Source organism: Triturus cristatus, chromosome 9 (assembly GCF_964204655.1).
Source record: "Triturus cristatus chromosome 9, aTriCri1.1, whole genome shotgun sequence".
Classification (NCBI taxonomy): domain Eukaryota; kingdom Metazoa; phylum Chordata; class Amphibia; order Caudata; family Salamandridae; genus Triturus; species Triturus cristatus.
The window spans coordinates 388138530-388160389 of record NC_140592.1 but is presented as its reverse complement, the minus strand read 5'-3'; positions in this window follow the sequence as shown (position 1 = coordinate 388160389).

Genomic DNA, 21860 nt, shown 5'->3' with positions numbered 1-21860 from the left:
TATTCAACATGAGGCACATTCCAAATGACATTTTGAATCAATTTTTCTACAGTCCAAAAAATCAATTTTCTGATGTAAAAAGATGACCCGTGACCTGTCGAAATTTCTCCAGATGGTCAGAAATGGAAATTTTTCAATGTTTAACTTTTTTAACTGCAAATGACTATTCCATGTAAATTATCACTTTTGGTACAAAAATAAGTGTGTTTAGAGTCACATTAATGCCTGAAATTGGTCAAAATAGAAGCTTCTGAATAGGAAAAAAAGTCTGTAATAATGGCAATTTTGGTCACATTGAGGCTTGAAAAAGTAGTTATTCAACATGAGGCACATTCCAAATGACATTTTGAATCAATTTTTCTACAGTCCAAAAAATCAATTTTCTGATGAAAAACGATGACCCGTGACCTGTCGAAATTTCTCCAGATGGTCACAAATGGAAATTTTTCAATGTTTAATTTTTTTACGGCTAATGACTATTCCATGTAAATTATCACTTTTGGACCAAAGATAAGTGTGTTTAGTCACATTAATGCCTGAAATTGGTCGAAATAGAAGCTTCTGAATAGGAGAAAAAGTCTGTAATAATGGCAATTTTGGTCACATTGAGGCTAGAAAAAGTGGTTATTCAACATGAGGCACATTCCAAATGACATTTTGAATCAATTTTTCTACAGTCCAAAAAATCAATTTTCTGATGAAAAACGATGACCCGTGACCTGTCGAAATTTCTCCAGATGGTCAGAAATGGACATTTTTCAATGTTTAATTTGCTGACTGCTAATGACTATTCCATGTAAATTATCACGTTTAGAACAAAAATAAGTGTGTTTAGAGTCACATTAATGCCTGAAATTGGTCAAAATAGAAGCTTCTAGATAGGAGAAAAAGTCTGTAATAATGGCAATTTTGGTCACATTGAGGCTTGAAAAAGTAGTTATTCAACATGAGGCACATTCCAAATGACATTTTGAATCAATTTTTCTACAGTCCAAAAAATCAATTTTCTGATGAAAAACGATGACCGGTGATCTGTCGAAATTTCTCCAGATGGTCAAAAATGGAAATTTTTCAATGTTTAACTTTTTTGACTGCAAATGACTATTCCATGTAAATTATCACTTTTGGAACAAATATAAGTGTGTTTAGAGTCACTTTAATGCCTGAAATTAGTCGAAATAGAAGCTTCTGAATAGGAGAAAAAGTCTGTAATAATGGCAATTTTGGTCACATTGAGGCTTGAAAAAGTAGTTATTCAACATGAGGCACATTCCAAATGACATTTTGAATCAATTTTTCTACAGTCCAAAAAATCAATTTTCTGATGAAAAACGATGACCCGTGACCTGTCGAAATTTCTCCAGATGGTCAGAAATGGAATTTTTTTAATGTTTAACTTTTTTAACTGCAAATGACTATTCCATGTAAATTATCACTTTTGGTACAAAAATAAGTGTGTTTAGAGTCACATTAATGCCTGAAATTGGTCAAAATAGAAGCTTCTGAATAGGAAAAAAAGTCTGTAATAATGGCAATTTTGGTCACATTGAGGCTTGAAAAAGTAGTTATTCAACATGAGGCACATTCCAAATGACATTTTGAATCAATTTTTCTACAGTCCAAAAAATCAATTTTCTGATGAAAAACGATGACCCGTGACCTGTCGAAATTTCTCCAGATGGTCACAAATGTAAATTTTTCAATGTTTAATTTTTTACGGCTAATGACTATTCCATGTAAATTATCACTTTTGGACCAAAAATAAGTGTGTTTAGTCACATTAATGCCTGAAATTGGTCGAAATAGAAGCTTCTGAATAGGAGAAAAAGTCTGTAATAATGGCAATTTTGGTCACATTGAGGCTAGAAAAAGTGGTTATTCAACATGAGGCACATTCCAAATGACATTTTGAATCAATTTTTCTACAGTCCAAAAAATCAATTTTCTGATGAAAAACGATGACCCGTGACCTGTCGAAATTTCTCCAGATGGTCAGAAATGAACATTTTTCAATGTTTAATTTTTTGACTGCTAATGACTATTCCATGTAACTTATCACGTTTAGAACAAAAATAAGTGTGTTTAGAGTCACATTAATGCCTGAAATTGGTCAAAATAGAAGCTTCTAGATAGGAGAAAAAGTCTGTAATAATGGCAATTTTGGTCACATTGAGGCTTGAAAAAGTAGTTATTCAACATGAGGCACATTCCAAATGACATTTTGAATCAATTTTTCTACAGTCCAAAAAATCAATTTTCTGATGAAAAACGATGACCGGTGATCTGTCGAAATTTCTCCAGATGGTCAAAAATGGAAATTTTTCAATGTTTAACTTTTTTGACTGCAAATGACTATTCCATGTAAATTATCACTTTTGGAACAAATATAACTGTGTTTAGAGTCACTTTAATGCCTGAAATTAGTCGAAATAGAAGCTTCTGAATAGGAGAAAAAGTCTGTAATAATGGCAATTTTGGTCACATTGAGGCTTGAAAAAGTAGTTATTCAACATGAGGCACATTCCAAATGACATTTTGAATCAATTTTTCTACAGTCCAAAAAATCAATTTTCTGATGAAAAACGATGACCCGTGACCTGTCGAAATTTCTCCAGATTGTCAGAAATTGAATTTTTTTAATGTTTTATTTTTTGACTGCAAATAACTATTCCATGTAAATTATAATTTTTGGAACAAAACTAAGTGTGTTTAGAGTCACTTTAATGCAAGTCTGTAATAATGGCAATTTTGGTCACATTGAGGCTTTAAAAAGTAGTTATTCAACATGAGGCACATTCCAAATGACATTTTGAATCAATTTTTCTACAGTCCAAAAAATCAATTTTCTGATGAAAAACGATGACCCGTGACAAGTCGAAATTTCTCCAGATGGTCAGAAATGGACATTTTTCAATGTTTAATTTTTTGACTGCTAATGACTATTCCATGTAAATTATCACTTTTGGAACAAAAATAAGTGTGTTTAGAGTCACATTAATGCCTGAAATTGGTCAAAATAGAAGCTTCTAGATAGGAGAAAAAGTCTGTAATAATGGCAATTTTGGTCACATTGAGGCTTTAAAAAGTAGTTATTCAACATGAGGCACATTCCAAATGCCATTTTGAATCAATTTTTCTACAGTCCAAAAAATCAATTTTCTGATGAAAAACGATGACCGGTGATCTGTCGAAATTTCTCCAGATGGTCAAAAATGGAAATTTTTCAATGTTTAACTTTTTTGACTGCTAATGACTATTCCATGTAAATTATCACTTTTGGAACAAATATAAGTGTGTTTAGAGTCACTTTAATGCCTGAAATTGGTCGAAATAGAAGCTTCTGAATAGGAGAAAAAGTCTGTAATAATGGCAATTTTGGTCACATTGAGGCTTGAAAAAGTGGTTATTCAACATGACGCACATTCCAAATGACATTTTGAATCAATTTATCTACAGTCCAAAAAATGAATTTTCTGATGAAAAACGATGACCCGTGACCTGTCGAAATTTCTCCAGATGGTCAGAAATGGAAATTTTTCAATGTTTAATTTTTTGACTGCTAATGACTATTCCATGTAAATTATCACTTTTGGAACAAAAATAAGTGTGTTTAGAGTCACATTAATGCCTGAAATTGGTCAAAATAGAAGCTTCTGGATAGGAGAAAAAGTCTGTAATAATGGCAATTTTGGTCACATTGAGGCTTTAAAAAGTAGTTATTCAACATGAGGCACATTCCAAATGACATTTTGCATCAATTTTTCTACAGTCCAAAAAATCAATTTTCTGATGAAAAACGATGACCGGTGACCTGTCGAAATTTCTCCAGATCGTCAGAAATGGAAATTTTTAAATGTTTAACTTTTTTGACTGCTAATGACTATTCCATGTAAATTATCACTTTTGGAACAAATATAAGTGTGTTTAGAGTCACTTTATTGCCTGAAATTGGTCGAAATAGAAGCTTCTGAATAGGAGAAAAAGTCTGTAATAATGGCAATTTTGGTCACATTGAGGCTTGAAAAAGTGGTTATTCAACATGAGGCACATTCCAAATGACATTTTGAATCAATTTTTCTATAGTCCAAAAAATGAATTTTCTGATGAAAAACGATGACCCGTGACCTGTCGAAATTTCTCCAGATGGTCAGAAATGGAAATTTTTCAATGTTTAATTTTTTGACTGCTAATGACTATTCCATGTAAATTATCACTTTTGGAACCAAAATAAGTGTGTTTAGAGTCACATTAATGCCTGAAATTGGTTGAAATAGAAGCTTCTGAATAGGAGAAAAAGTCTGTAATATTGGCAATTTTGGTCACATTGAGGCTTGAAAAAGTAGTTATTCAACATGAGGCACATTCCAAATGACATTTTGAATCAATTTTTCTACAGTCCAAAAAATCAATTTTCTGATGAAAAACAATGACCTGTGACATGTCGAAATTTCTCCAGATCGTCAGAAATGGAAATTTTTCAATGTTTAACTTTTTTGACTGCAAATGACTATTCCATGTAAATTATCACTTTTGGTACAAATATAAGTGTGTTTGAGTCACTTTAATGCCTGAAATTGGTTGAAATAGAAGCTTCTGAATAGGAGAAAAAGTCTGTAATAATGGCAATTTTGGTCACATTGAGGCTTGAAAAAGTAGTTATTCAACATGAGGCACATTCCAAAAGACATTTTGAATCAATTTTTCTACTGTCCAAAAAATCAATTTTCTGATGAAAAACAATGACCTGTGACCTGTCGAAATTTCTCCACATGGTCAAAAATGGAAATTTTTCAATAGTTAACTTTTTTGACTGCAAATGACTATTCCATGTAAATTATCACTTTTGGAACAAATATAAGTGTGTTTAGAGTCACTTTAATGCCTGAAATTGGTCGAAATCGGAGCTTCTGAATAGGAGAAAAAGTCTGTAATAATGGCAATTTTGGTCACATTGAGGCTTGAAAAAGTGGTTATTCAACATGAGGCACATTCCAAATGACATTTTGAATCAATTTTTCTACAGTCCAAAAAATCAATTTTCTGATGAAAAACGATGACCCGTGACCTGTCGAAATTTCTCCAGATGGTCAGAAATGGAAATTTTTCAATGTTTAACTTTTTTAACTGCAAATGACTATTCCATGTAAATTATCACTTTTGGTACAAAAATAAGTGTGTTTAGTCACATTAATGCCTGAAATTGGTCGAAATAGAGGCTTCTGAATAGGAGAAAAAGTCTGTAATAATGGCAATTTTGGTCACATTGAGGCTAGAAAAAGTGGTTATTCAACATGAGGCACATTCCAAATGACATTTTGAATCAATTTTTCTACAGTCCAAAAAATCAATTTTCTGATGAAAAACGATGACCCGTGACCTGTCGAAATTTCTCCAGATGGTCAGAAATGGACATTTTTCAATGTTTAATTTTTTGACTGCTAATGACTATTCCATGTAAATTATCACGTTTAGAACAAAAATAAGTGTGTTTAGAGTCACATTAATGCCTGAAATTGGTCAAAATAGAAGCTTCTAGATAGGAGAAAAAGTCTGTAATAATGGCAATTTTGGTCACATTGAGGCTTGAAAAAGTAGTTATTCAACATGAGGCACATTCCAAATGACATTTTGAATCAATTTTTCTACAGTCCAAAAAATCCATTTTCTGATGAAAAACGATGACCGGTGATCTGTCGAAATTTCTCCAGATGGTCAAAAATGGAAATTTTTCAATGTTTAACTTTTTTGACTGCAAATGACTATTCCATGTAAATTATCACTTTTGGAACAAATATAAGTGTGTTTAGAGTCACTTTAATGCCTGAAATTAGTCGAAATATAAGCTTCTGAATAGGAGAAAAAGTCTGTAATAATGGCAATTTTGGTCACATTGAGGCTTGAAAAAGTAGTTATTCAACATGAGGCACATTCCAAATGACATTTTGAATCAATTTTTCTACAGTCCAAAAAATCAATTTTCTGATGAAAAACGATGACCCGTGACCTGTCGAAATTTCTCCAGATTGTCAGAAATGGAATTTTTTTAATGTTTAATTTTTTGACTGCAAATAACTATTCCATGTAAATTATAATTTTTGGAACAAAACTAAGTGTGTTTAGAGTCACTTTAATGCAAGTCTGTAATAATGGCAATTTTGGTCACATTGAGGCTTTAAAAATTAGTTATTCAACATGAGGCACATTCCAAATGCCATTTTGAATCAATTTTTCTACAGTCCAAAAAATCAATCTTCTGATGAAAAACGATGACCGGTGATCTGTCGAAATTTCTCCAGATGGTCAAAAATGGAAATTTTTCAATGTTTAACTTTTTTGACTGCTAATGACTATTCCATGTAAATTATCACTTTTGGAACAAATATAAGTGTGTTTAGAGTCACTTTAATGCCTGAAATTGGTCGAAATAGAAGCTTCTGAATAGGAGAAAAAGTCTGTAATAATGGCAATTTTGGTCACATTGAGGCTTGAAAAAGTGGTTATTCAACATGAGGCACATTCCAAATGACATTTTGAATCAATTTTTCTACAGTCCAAAAAATCAATTTTCTGATGAAAAACGATGACCCGTGACCTGTCGAAATTTCTCCAGATGGTCAAAAATGGAAATTTTTCAATGTTTAACTTTTTTAACTGCAAATGACTATTCCATGTAAATTATCACTTTTGGTACAAAAATAAGTGTGTTTAGAGTCACATTAATGCCTGAAATTGGTCAAAATAGAAGCTTCTGAATAGGAAAAAAAGTCTGTAATAATGGCAATTTTGGTCACATTGAGGCTTGAAAAAGTAGTTATTCAACATGAGGCACATTCCAAATGACATTTTGAATCAATTTTTCTACAGTCCAAAAAATCAATTTTCTGATGAAAAACGATGACCAGTGACCTGTCGAAATTTCTCCAGATGGTCCTAAATGGAAATTTTTCAATGTTTAATTTTTTTACGGCTAATGACTATTCCATGTAAATTATCACTTTTGGACCAAAAATAAGTGTGTTTAGTCACATTAATGCCTGAAATTGGTCGAAATAGAAGCTTCTGAATAGGAGAAAAAGTCTGTAATAATGGCAATTTTGGTCACATTGAGGCTAGAAAAAGTGGTTATTCAACATGAGGCACATTCCAAATGACATTTTGAATCAATTTTTCTACAGTCCAAAAAATCAATTTTCTGATGAAAAACGATGACCCGTGACCTGTCGAAATTTCTCCAGATGGTCAGAAATTGACATTTTTCAATGTTTAATTTTTTGACTGCTAATGACTATTCCATGTAAATTATCACGTTTGGAACAAAAATAAGTGTGTTTAGAGTCACATTAATGCCTGAAATTGGTCAAAATAAAAGCTTCTAGATAGGAGAAAAAGTCTGTAATAATGGCAATTTTGGTCACATTGAGGCTTTAAAAAGTAGTTATTCAACATGAGGCACATTCCAAATGACATTTTGCATCAATTTTTCTACAGTCCAAAAAATGAATTTTCTGATGAAAAACGATGACCGGTGACCTGTCGAAATTTCTCCAGATCGTCAGAAATGGAAATTTTTCAATTTTTAACTTTTTTGACTGCAAATGACTATTCCATGTAAATTATCACTTTTGGTACAAATATAAGTGTGTTTGAGTCACTTTAATGCCTGAAATTGGTTGAAATAGAAGCTTCTGAATAGGAGAAAAAGTCTGTAATGTTGGCAATTTTGGTCACATTGAGGCTTGAAAAAGTAGTTATTCAACATGAGGCACATTCCAAATGACATTTTGAATCAATTTTTCTACAGTCCAAAAAATAAATTTTCTGATGAAAAACGATGACCCGTGACCTGTCGAAATTTCTCCAGATGGTCACAAATGGAAATTTTTCAATGTTTAATTTTTTTACGGCTAATGACTATTCCATGTAAATTATCACTTTTGGAACAAAAATAAGTGTGTTTAGAGTCACATTAATGCCTGAAATTGGTCAAAATAGAAGCTTCTAGATAGGAGAAAAAGTCTGTAATAATGGCAATTTTGGTCACATTGAGGCTTTAAAAAGTAGTTATTCAACATGAGGCACATTTCAAATGCCATTTTGAATCAATTTTTCTACAGTCCAAAAAATCAATTTTCTGATGAAAAACGATGACCGGTGATCTGTCGAAATTTCGCAAGATGGTCAAAAATGGAAATTTTTCAATGTTTAACTTTTTTGACTGCTAATGACTATTCCATGTAAATTATCACTTTTGGAACAAATATAAGTGTGTTTAGAGTCACTTTAATGCCTGAAATTGGTCGAAATAGAAGCTTCTGAATAGGAGAAAAAGTCTGTAATAATGGCAATTTTGGTCACATTGAGGCTTGAAAAAGTGGTTATTCAACATGAGGCACATTCCAAATGACATTTTGAATCAATTTTTCTACAGTCCAAAAAATGAATTTTCTGATGAAAAACGATGACCCGTGACCTGTCGAAATTTCTCCAGATGGTCACAAATGGAAATTTGTTAATATTTAATTTTTTGACTGCTAATGACTATTCCATGTAAATTATCACTTTTGGAACAAAAATAAGTGTGTTTAGAGTCACATTAATGCCTGAAATTGGTCAAAATAGAAGCTTCTGGATAGGAGAAAAAGTCTGTAATAATGGCAATTTTGGTCACATTGAGGCTTTAAAAAGTAGTTATTCAACATGAGGCACATGCCTGAAATTAGTCGAAATAGAAGCTTCTGAATAGGAGAAAAAGTCTGTAATAATGGCAATTTTGGTCACATTGAGGCTTGAAAAAGTAGTTATTCAACATGAGGCACATTCCAAATGACATTTTGAATCAATTTTTCTACAGTCCAAAAAATCAATTTTCTGATGAAAAACGATGACCCGTGACCTGTCGAAATTTCTCCAGATTGTCAGAAATGGAATTTTTTTAATGTTTAATTTTTTGACTGCAAATTACTATTCCATGTAAATTATAATTTTTGGAACAAAACTAAGTGTGTTTAGAGTCACTTTAGTGCCTGAAATTGGTCGAAATAGAAGCTTCTGAATAGGAGAAAAAGTCTGTAATAATGGCAATTTTATTCACATTGAGGCTTCTAAAAGTAGTTATTCAACCTGAGGCACATTCCAAATGACATTTTGAATCAATTTTTCTACAGTCCAAAAAATCAATTTTCTGATGAAAAACGATGACCCGTGACCTGTCGAAATTTCTCCAGATGGTCACAAATGGAAATTTTTCAATGTTTAATTTTTTGACTGCTAATGACTATTCCATGTAAATTATCACTTTTGGAACAAAAATAAGTGTGTTTAGAGTCACTTTAGTGCCTGAAATTGGTCGAAATAGAAGCTTCTGAATAGGAGAAAAAGTCTGTAATAATGGCAATTTTATTCACATTGAGGCTTCTAAAAGTAGTTATTCAACATGAGGCACATTCCAATTGACATTTTGAATCAGTTTTTCTACAGTCCAAAAAATCAATTTTCTGATGAAAAAGAATGACCCGTGACCTGTCGAAATTTCTCCAGATGGTCACAAATGGAAATTTGTCAATGTTTAATTTTTTGACTGCTAATGACTATTCCCTGTAAATTATCACTTTTGGACCAAAAATAAGTGTGTTTAGAGTCACATTAATGCCTGAAATTGGTCAAAATAGAAGCTTCTGAATAGGGGAAAAAGTCTGTAATAATGGCAATTTTGGTCACATTGAGGCTTGAAAAAGTAGTTATTCAACATGAGGCACATTCCAAAAGACATTTTGAATCAATTTTTCTACAGTCCAAAAAATCAATTTTCTGATGAAAAACAATGACCTGTGACCTGTCGAAATTTCTCCAGATGGTCAAAAATGGAAATTTTTCAATGTTTAACTTTTTTGACTGCAAATGACTATTCCATGTAAATTATCACTTTTGGAACAAATATAAGTGTGTTTAGAGTCACTTTAATGCCTGAAATTGGTCGAAATAGGAGCTTCTGAATAGGAGAAAAAGTCTGTAATAATGGCAATTTTGGTCACATTGAGGCTTGAAAAAGTGGTTATTCAACATGAGGCACATTCCAAATGACATTTTGAATCAATTTTTCTACAGTCCAAAAAATCAATTTTCTGATGAAAAACGATGACCCGTGACCTGTCGAAATTTCTCCAGATGGTCAGAAATGGAAATTTTTCAATGTTTAACTTTTTTAACTGCAAATGACTATTCCATGTAAATTATCACTTTTGGTACAAAAATAAGTGTGTTTAGAGTCACATTAATGCCTGAAATTGGTCAAAATAGAAGCTTCTGAATAGGAAAAAAAGTCTGTAATAATGGCAATTTTGGTCACATTGAGGCTTGAAAAAGTAGTTATTCAACATGAGGCACATTCCAAATGACATTTTGAATCAATTTTTCTACAGTCCAAAAAATCAATTTTCTGATGAAAAACGATGACCCGTGACCTGTCGAAATTTCTCCAGATGGTCAGAAATGGACATTTTTCAATGTTTAATTTTTTGACTGCTAATGACTATTCCATGTAAATTATCACTTTTGGAACAAAAATAAGTGTGTTTAGAGTCACATTAATGCCTGAAATTGGTCAAAATAGAAGCTTCTAGATAGGAGAAAAAGTCTGTAATAATGGCAATTTTGGTCACATTGAGGCTTTAAAAAGTAGTTATTCAACATGAGGCCCATTCCAAAGGCCATTTTGAATCAATTTTTCTACAGTCCAAAAAATCAATTTTCTGATGAAAAACGATGACCGGTGATCTGTCGAAATTTCTCCAGATGGTCAAAAATGGAAATTTTTCAATGTTTAACTTTTTTGACTGCAAATGACTATTCCATGTAAATTATCACTTTTGGAACAAATATAAGTGTGTTTAGAGTCACTTTAATGCCTGAAATTAGTCGAAATAGAAGCTTCTGAATAGGAGAAAAAGTCTGTAATCATGGCAATTTTGGTCACATTGAGGCTTGAAAAAGTAGTTATTCAACATGAGGCACATTCCAAATGACATTTTGAATCAATTTTTCTACAGTCCAAAAAATCAATTTTCTGATGAAAAACGATGACCCGTGACCTGTCGAAATTTCTCCAGATTGTCAGAAATGGAATTTTTTTAATGTTTAATTTTTTGACTGCAAATGACTATTCCATGTAAATTATCACTTTTGGAACAAAAATAAGTGTGTTTAGAGTCACATTAATGCCTGAAATTGGTCAAAATAGAAGCTTCTGGATAGGAGAAAAAGTCTGTAATAATGGCAATTTTGGTCACATTGAGGCTTTAAAAAGTAGTTATTCAACATGAGGCACATTCCAAATGACATTTTGAATCAATTTTTCTACAGTCCAAAAAATCAATTTTCTGATGAAAAACAATGACCTGTGACCTGTCGAAATTTCTCCAGATGGTCACAAATGGAAATTTGTCAATGTTTAATTTTTTGACTGCTAATGACTATTCCATGTAAATTATCACTTTTGGACCAAAAATAAGTGTGTTTAGAGTCACATTAATGCCTGAAATTGGTCAAAATAGACGCTTCTGAATAGGAGAAAAAGTCTGTAATAATGGCAATTTTGGTCACATTGAGGCTTGAAAAAGTAGTTATTCAACATGAGGCACATTCCAAAAGACATTTTGAATCAATTTTTCTACAGTCCAAAAAATCAATTTTCTGATGAAAAACAATGACCTGTGACCTGTCGAAATTTCTCCAGATGGTCAAAAATGGAAATTTTTCAATGTTTAACTTTTTTGACTGCAAATGACTATTCCATGTAAATTATCACTTTTGGAACAAATATAAGTGTGTTTAGAGTCACTTTAATGCCTGAAATTGGTCGAAATAGGAGCTTCTGAATAGGAGAAAAAGTCTGTAATAATGGCAATTTTGGTCACATTGAGGCTTGAAAAAGTGGTTATTCAACATGAGGCACATTCCAAATGACATTTTGAATCAATTTTTCTACAGTCCAAAAAATCAATTTTCTGATGAAAAACGATGACCCGTGACCTGTCGAAATTTCTCCAGATGGTCAGAAATGGAAATTTTTCAATGTTTAATTTTTTTAACTGCAAATGACTATTCCATGTAAATTATCACTTTTGGTACAAAAATAAGTGTGTTTAGAGTCACATTAATGCCTGCAATTGGTCAAAATAGAAGCTTCTGAATAGGAAAAAAAGTCTGTAATAATGGCAATTTTGGTCACATTGAGGCTAGAAAAAGTGGTTATTCAACATGAGGCACATTCCAAATGACATTTTGAATCAATTTTTCTACAGTCCAAAAAATCAATTTTCTGATGAAAAACGATGACCCGTGACCTGTCGAAATTTCTCCAGATGGTCAGAAATTGACATTTTTCAATGTTTAATTTTTTTACGGCTAATGACTATTCCATGTAAATTATCACTTTTGGACCAAAGATAAGTGTGTTTAGTCACATTAATGCCTGAAATTGGTCGAAATAGAAGCTTCTGAATAGGAGAAAAAGTCTGTAATAATGGCAATTTTGGTCACATTGAGGCTAGAAAAAGTGGTTATTCAACATGAGGCACATTCCAAATGACATTTTGAATCAATTTTTCTACAGTCCAAAAAATCAATTTTCTGATGAAAAACGATGACCCGTGACCTGTCGAAATTTCTCCAGATGGTCAGAAATGAACATTTTTCAATGTTTAATTTTTTGACTGCTAATGACTATTCCATGTAAATTATCACTTTTGGTACAAAAATAAGTGTGTTTAGAGTCACATTAATGCCTGAAATTGGTCAAAATAGAAGCTTCTGAATAGGAAAAAAAGTCTGTAATAATGGCAATTTTGGTCACATTGAGGCTTGAAAAAGTAGTTATTCAACATGAGGCACATTCCAAATGACATTTTGAATCAATTTTTCTACAGTCCAAAAAATCAATTTTCTGATGAAAAACGATGACCCGTGACCTGTCGAAATTTCTCCAGATGGTCACAAATGTAAATTTTTCAATGTTTAATTTTTTACGGCTAATGACTATTCCATGTAAATTATCACTTTTGGACCAAAAATAAGTGTGTTTAGTCACATTAATGCCTGAAATTGGTCGAAATAGAAGCTTCTGAATAGGAGAAAAAGTCTGTAATAATGGCAATTTTGGTCACATTGAGGCTAGAAAAAGTGGTTATTCAACATGAGGCACATTCCAAATGACATTTTGAATCAATTTTTCTACAGTCCAAAAAATCAATTTTCTGATGAAAAACGATGACCCGTGACCTGTCGAAATTTCTCCAGATGGTCAGAAATGAACATTTTTCAATGTTTAATTTTTTGACTGCTAATGACTATTCCATGTAACTTATCACGTTTAGAACAAAAATAAGTGTGTTTAGAGTCACATTAATGCCTGAAATTGGTCAAAATAGAAGCTTCTAGATAGGAGAAAAAGTCTGTAATAATGGCAATTTTGGTCACATTGAGGCTTGAAAAAGTAGTTATTCAACATGAGGCACATTCCAAATGACATTTTGAATCAATTTTTCTACAGTCCAAAAAATCAATTTTCTGATGAAAAACGATGACCCGTGACCTGTCGAAATTTCTCCAGATGGTCAAAAATGGAAATTTTTCAATGTTTAACTTTTTTGACTGCAAATGACTATTCCATGTAAATTATCACTTTTGGAACAAATATAACTGTGTTTAGAGTCACTTTAATGCCTGAAATTAGTCGAAATAGAAGCTTCTGAATAGGAGAAAAAGTCTGTAATAATGGCAATTTTGGTCACATTGAGGCTTGAAAAAGTAGTTATTCAACATGAGGCACATTCCAAATGACATTTTGAATCAATTTTTCTACAGTCCAAAAAATCAATTTTCTGATGAAAAACGATGACCCGTGACCTGTCGAAATTTCTCCAGATTGTCAGAAATGGAATTTTTTTAATGTTTTATTTTTTGACTGCAAATAACTATTCCATGTAAATTATAATTTTTGGAACAAAACTAAGTGTGTTTAGAGTCACTTTAATGCAAGTCTGTAATAATGGCAATTTTGGTCACATTGAGGCTTTAAAAAGTAGTTATTCAACATGAGGCACATTCCAAATGACATTTTGAATCAATTTTTCTACAGTCCAAAAAATCAATTTTCTGATGAAAAACGATGACCCGTGACAAGTCGAAATTTCTCCAGATGGTCAGAAATGGACATTTTTCAATGTTTAATTTTTTGACTGCTAATGACTATTCCATGTAAATTATCACTTTTGGAACAAAAATAAGTGTGTTTAGAGTCACATTAATGCCTGAAATTGGTCAAAATAGAAGCTTCTAGATAGGAGAAAAAGTCTGTAATAATGGCAATTTTGGTCACATTGAGGCTTTAAAAAGTAGTTATTCAACATGAGGCACATTCCAAATGCCATTTTGAATCAATTTTTCTACAGTCCAAAAAATCAATTTTCTGATGAAAAACGATGACCGGTGATCTGTCGAAATTTCTCCAGATGGTCAAAAATGGAAATTTTTCAATGTTTAACTTTTTTGACTGCTAATGACTATTCCATGTAAATTATCACTTTTGGAACAAATATAAGTGTGTTTAGAGTCACTTTAATGCCTGAAATTGGTCGAAATAGAAGCTTCTGAATAGGAGAAAAAGTCTGTAATAATGGCAATTTTGGTCACATTGAGGCTTGAAAAAGTGGTTATTCAACATGACGCACATTCCAAATGACATTTTGAATCAATTTATCTACAGTCCAAAAAATGAATTTTCTGATGAAAAACGATGACCCGTGACCTGTCGAAATTTCTCCAGATGGTCAGAAATGGAAATTTTTCAATGTTTAATTTTTTGACTGCTAATGACTATTCCATGTAAATTATCACTTTTGGAACAAAAATAAGTGTGTTTAGAGTCACATTAATGCCTGAAATTGGTCAAAATAGAAGCTTCTGGATAGGAGAAAAAGTCTGTAATAATGGCAATTTTGGTCACATTGAGGCTTTAAAAAGTAGTTATTCAACATGAGGCACATTCCAAATGACATTTTGCATCAATTTTTCTACAGTCCAAAAAATCAATTTTCTGATGAAAAACGATGACCGGTGACCTGTCGAAATTTCTCCAGATCGTCAGAAATGGAAATTTTTAAATGTTTAACTTTTTTGACTGCTAATGACTATTCCATGTAAATTATCACTTTTGGAACAAATATAAGTGTGTTTAGAGTCACTTTATTGCCTGAAATTGGTCGAAATAGAAGCTTCTGAATAGGAGAAAAAGTCTGTAATAATGGCAATTTTGGTCACATTGAGGCTTGAAAAAGTGGTTATTCAACATGAGGCACATTCCAAATGACATTTTGAATCAATTTTTCTATAGTCCAAAAAATGAATTTTCTGATGAAAAACGATGACCCGTGACCTGTCGAAATTTCTCCAGATGGTCAGAAATGGAAATTTTTCAATGTTTAATTTTTTGACTGCTAATGACTATTCCATGTAAATTATCACTTTTGGAACAAAAATAAGTGTGTTTAGAGTCACATTAATGCCTGAAATTGGTTGAAATAGAAGCTTCTGAATAGGAGAAAAAGTCTGTAATATTGGCAATTTTGGTCACATTGAGGCTTGAAAAAGTAGTTATTCAACATGAGGCACATTCCAAATGACATTTTGAATCAATTTTTCTACAGTCCAAAAAATCAATTTTCTGATGAAAAACAATGACCTGTGACATGTCGAAATTTCTCCAGATCGTCAGAAATGGAAATTTTTCAATGTTTAACTTTTTTGACTGCAAATGACTATTCCATGTAAATTATCACTTTTGGTACAAATCTAAGTGTGTTTGAGTCACTTTAATGCCTGAAATTGGTTGAAATAGAAGCTTCTGAATAGGAGAAAAAGTCTGTAATAATGGCAATTTTGGTCACATTGAGGCTTGAAAAAGTAGTTATTCAACATGAGGCACATTCCAAAAGACATTTTGAATCAATTTTTCTACTGTCCAAAAAATCAATTTTCTGATGAAAAACAATGACCTGTGACCTGTCGAAATTTCTCCAGATGGTCAAAAATGGAAATTTTTCAATGTTTAACTTTTTTGACTGCAAATGACTATTCCATGTAAATTATCACTTTTGGAACAAATATAAGTGTGTTTAGAGTCACTTTAATGCCTGAAATTGGTCGAAATCGGAGCTTCTGAATAGGAGAAAAAGTCTGTAATAATGGCAATTTTGGTCACATTGAGGCTTGAAAAAGTGGTTATTCAACATGAGGCACATTCCAAATGACATTTTGAATCAATTTTTCTACAGTCCAAAAAATCAATTTTCTGATGAAAAACGATGACCCGTGACCTGTCGAAATTTCTCCAGATGGTCAGAAATGGAAATTTTTCAATGTTTAACTTTTTTAACTGCAAATGACTATTCCATGTAAATTATCACTTTTGGTACAAAAATAAGTGTGTTTAGTCACATTAATGCCTGAAATTGGTCGAAATAGAAGCTTCTGAATAGGAGAAAAAGTCTGTAATAATGGCAATTTTGGTCACATTGAGGCTAGAAAAAGTGGTTATTCAACATGAGGCACATTCCAAATGACATTTTGAATCAATTTTTCTACAGTCCAAAAAATCAATTTTCTGATGAAAAACGATGACCCGTGACCTGTCGAAATTTCTCCAGATGGTCAGAAATGGACATTTTTCAATGTTTAATTTTTTGACTGCTAATGACTATTCCATGTAAATTATCACGTTTAGAACAAAAATAAGTGTGTTTAGAGTCACATTAATGCCTGAAATTGGTCAAAATAGAAGCTTCTAGATAGGAGAAAAAGTCTGTAATAATGGCAATTTTGGTCACATTGAGGCTTGAAAAAGTAGTTATTCAACATGAGGCACATTCCAAATGACATTTTGAATCAATTTTTCTACAGTCCAAAAAATCCATTTTCTGATGAAAAACGATGACCGGTGATCTGTCGAAATTTCTCCAGATGGTCAAAAATGGAAATTTTTCAATGTTTAACTTTTTTGACTGCAAATGACTATTCCATGTAAATTATCACTTTTGGAACAAATATAAGTGTGTTTAGAGTCACTTTAATGCCTGAAATTAGTCGAAATATAAGCTTCTGAATAGGAGAAAAAGTCTGTAATAATGGCAATTTTGGTCACATTGAGGCTTGAAAAAGTAGTTATTCAACATGAGGCACATTCCAAATGACATTTTGAATCAATTTTTCTACAGTCCAAAAAATCAATTTTCTGATGAAAAACGATGACCCGTGACCTGTCGAAATTTCTCCAGATTGTCAGAAATGGAATTTTTTTAATGTTTAATTTTTTGACTGCAAATAACTATTCCATGTAAATTATAATTTTTGGAACAAAACTAAGTGTGTTTAGAGTCACTTTAATGCAAGTCTGTAATAATGGCAATTTTGGTCACATTGAGGCTTTAAAAATTAGTTATTCAACATGAGGCACATTCCAAATGCCATTTTGAATCAATTTTTCTACAGTCCAAAAAATCAATCTTCTGATGAAAAACGATGACCGGTGATCTGTCGAAATTTCTCCAGATGGTCAAAAATGGAAATTTTTCAATGTTTAACTTTTTTGACTGCTAATGACTATTCCATGTAAATTATCACTTTTGGAACAAATATAAGTGTGTTTAGAGTCACTTTAATGCCTGAAATTGGTCGAAATAGAAGCTTCTGAATAGGAGAAAAAGTCTGTAATAATGGCAATTTTGGTCACATTGAGGCTTGAAAAAGTGGTTATTCAACATGAGGCACATTCCAAATGACATTTTGAATCAATTTTTCTACAGTCCAAAAAATCAATTTTCTGATGAAAAACGATGACCCGTGACCTGTCGAAATTTCTCCAGATGGTCAAAAATGGAAATTTTTCAATGGTTAACTTTTTTAACTGCAAATGACTATTCCATGTAAATTATCACTTTTGGTACAAAAATAAGTGTGTTTAGAGTCACATTAATGCCTGAAATTGGTCAAAATAGAAGCTTCTGAATAGGAAAAAAAGTCTGTAATAATGGCAATTTTGGTCACATTGAGGCTTGAAAAAGTAGTTATTCAACATGAGGCACATTCCAAATGACATTTTGAATCAATTTTTCTACAGTCCAAAAAATCAATTTTCTGATGAAAAACGATGACCCGTGACCTGTCGAAATTTCTCCAGATGGTCCTAAATGGAAATTTTTCAATGTTTAATTTTTTTACGGCTAATGACTATTCCATGTAAATTATCACTTTTGGACCAAAAATAAGTGTGTTTAGTCACATTAATGCCTGAAATTGGTCGAAATAGAAGCTTCTGAATAGGAGAAAAAGTCTGTAATAATGGCAATTTTGGTCACATTGAGGCTAGAAAAAGTGGTTATTCAACATGAGGCACATTCCAAATGACATTTTGAATCAATTTTTCTACAGTCCAAAAAATCAATTTTCTGATGAAAAACGATGACCCGTGACCTGTCGAAATTTCTCCAGATGGTCAGAAATTGACATTTTTCAATGTTTAATTTTTTGACTGCTAATGACTATTCCATGTAAATTATCACGTTTGGAACAAAAATAAGTGTGTTTAGAGTCACATTAATGCCTGAAATTGGTCAAAATAGAAGCTTCTAGATAGGAGAAAAAGTCTGTAATAATGGCAATTTTGGTCACATTGAGGCTTTAAAAAGTAGTTATTCAACATGAGGCACATTCCAAATGACATTTTGAATCAATTTTTCTACAGTCCAAAAAATCAATTTTCTGATGAAAAACGATGACCCGTGACCTGTCGAAATTTCTCCAGATGGTCAGAAATGGACATTTTTCAATGTTTAATTTTTTGACTGCTAATGACTATTCCATGTAAATTATCACTTTTGGAACAAAAATAGGTGTGTTTAGAGTCACATTAATGCCTGAAATTGGTCAAAATAAAAGCTTCTAGATAGGAGAAAAAGTCTGTAATAATGGCAATTTTGGTCACATTGAGGCTTTAAAAAGTAGTTATTCAACATGAGGCACATTCCAAATGACATTTTGCATCAATTTTTCTACAGTCCAAAAAATGAATTTTCTGATGAAAAACGATGACCGGTGACCTGTCGAAATTTCTCCAGATCGTCAGAAATGGAAATTTTTCAATTTTTAACTTTTTTGACTGCAAATGACTATTCCATGTAAATTATCACTTTTGGTACAAATATAAGTGTGTTTGAGTCACTTTAATGCCTGAAATTGGTTGAAATAGAAGCTTCTGAATAGGAGAAAAAGTCTGTAATGTTGGCAATTTTGGTCACATTGAGGCTTGAAAAAGTAGTTATTCAACATGAGGCACATTCCAAATGACATTTTGAATCAATTTTTCTACAGTCCAAAAAATAAATTTTCTGATGAAAAACGATGACCCGTGACCTGTCGAAATTTCTCCAGATGGTCACAAATGGAAATTTTTCAATGTTTAATTTTTTTACGGCTAATGACTATTCCATGTAAATTATCACTTTTGGAACAAAAATAAGTGTGTTTAGAGTCACATTAATGCCTGAAATTGGTCAAAATAGAAGCTTCTAGATAGGAGAAAAAGTCTGTAATAATGGCAATTTTGGTCACATTGAGGCTTTAAAAAGTAGTTATTCAACATGAGGCACATTTCAAATGCCATTTTGAATCAATTTTTCTACAGTCCAAAAAATCAATTTTCTGATGAAAAACGATGACCGGTGATCTGTCAAAATTTCTCCAGATGGTCAAAAATGGAAATTTTTCAATGTTTAACTTTTTTGACTGCTAATGACTATTCCATGTAAATTATCACTTTTGGAACAAATATAAGTGTGTTTAGAGTCACTTTAATGCCTGAAATTGGTCGAAATAGAAGCTTCTGAATAGGAGAAAAAGTCTGTAATAATGGCAATTTTGGTCACATTGAGGCTTGAAAAAGTGGTTATTCAACATGAGGCACATTCCAAATGACATTTTGAATCAATTTTTCTACAGTCCAAAAAATGAATTTTCTGATGAAAAACGATGACCCGTGACCTGTCGAAATTTCTCCAGATGGTCAGAAATGGAAATTTTTCAATGTTTAATTTTTTGACTGCTAATGACTATTCCATGTAAATTATCACTTTTGGAACAAAAATAAGTGTGTTTAGAGTCACATTAATGCCTGAAATTGGTCAAAATAGAAGCTTCTGGATAGGAGAAAAAGTCTGTAATAATGGCAATTTTGGTCACATTGAGGCTTTAAAAAGTAGTTATTCAACATGAGGCACATGCCTGAAATTAGTCGAAATAGAAGCTTCTGAATAGGAGAAAAAGTCTGTAATAATGGCAATTTTGGTCACATTGAGGCTTGAAAAAGTAGTTATTCAACATGAGGCACATTCCAAATGACATTTTGAATCAATTTTTCTACAGTCCAAAAAATCAATTTTCTGATGAAAAACGATGACCCGTGACCTGTCGAAATTTCTCCAGATTGTCAGAAATGGAATTTTTTTAATGTTTAATTTTTTGACTGCAAATTACTATTCCATGTAAATTATAATTTTTGGAACAAAACTAAGTGTGTTTAGAGTCACTTTAGTGCCTGAAATTGGTCGAAATAGAAGCTTCTGAATAGGAGAAAAAGTCTGTAATAATGGCAATTTTATTCACATTGAGGCTTCTAAAAGTAGTTATTCAACCTGAGGCACATTCCAAATGACATTTTGAATCAATTTTTCTACAGTCCAAAAAATCAATTTTCTGATGAAAAACGATGACCCGTGACCTGTCGAAATTTCTCCAGATGGTCACAAATGGAAATTTTTCAATGTTTAATTTTTTGACTGCTAATGACTATTCCATGTAAATTATCACTTTTGGAACAAAAATAAGTGTGTTTAGAGTCACTTTAGTGCCTGAAATTGGTCGAAATAGAAGCTTCTGAATAGGAGAAAAAGTCTGTAATAATGGCAATTTTATTCACATTGAGGCTTCTAAAAGTAGTTATTCAACATGAGGCACATTCCAATTGACATTTTGAATCAGTTTTTCTACAGTCCAAAAAATCAATTTTCTGATGAAAAAGAATGACCCGTGACCTGTCGAAATTTCTCCAGATGGTCACAAATGGAAATTTGTCAATGTTTAATTTTTTGACTGCTAATGACTATTCCCTGTAAATTATCACTTTTGGACCAAAAATAAGTGTGTTTAGAGTCACATTAATGCCTGAAATTGGTCAAAATAGAAGCTTCTGAATAGGAGAAAAAGTCTGTAATAATGGCAATTTTGGTCACATTGAGGCTTGAAAAAGTAGTTATTCAACATGAGGCACATTCCAAAAGACATTTTGAATCAATTTTTCTACAGTCCAAAAAATCAATTTTCTGATGAAAAACAATGACCTGTGACCTGTCGAAATTTCTCCAGATGGTCAAAAATGGAAATTTTTCAATGTTTAACTTTTTTGACTGCAAATGACTATTCCATGTAAATTATCACTTTTGGAACAAATATAAGTGTGTTTAGAGTCACTTTAATGCCTGAAATTGGTCGAAATAGGAGCTTCTGAATAGGAGAAAAAGTCTGTAATAATGGCAATTTTGGTCACATTGAGGCTTGAAAAAGTGGTTATTCAACATGAGGCACATTCCAAATGACATTTTGAATCAATTTTTCTACAGTCCAAAAAATCAATTTTCTGATGAAAAACGATGACCCGTGACCTGTCGAAATTTCTCCAGATGGTCAGAAATGGAAATTTTTCAATGTTTAACTTTTTTAACTGCAAATGACTATTCCATGTAAATTATCACTTTTGG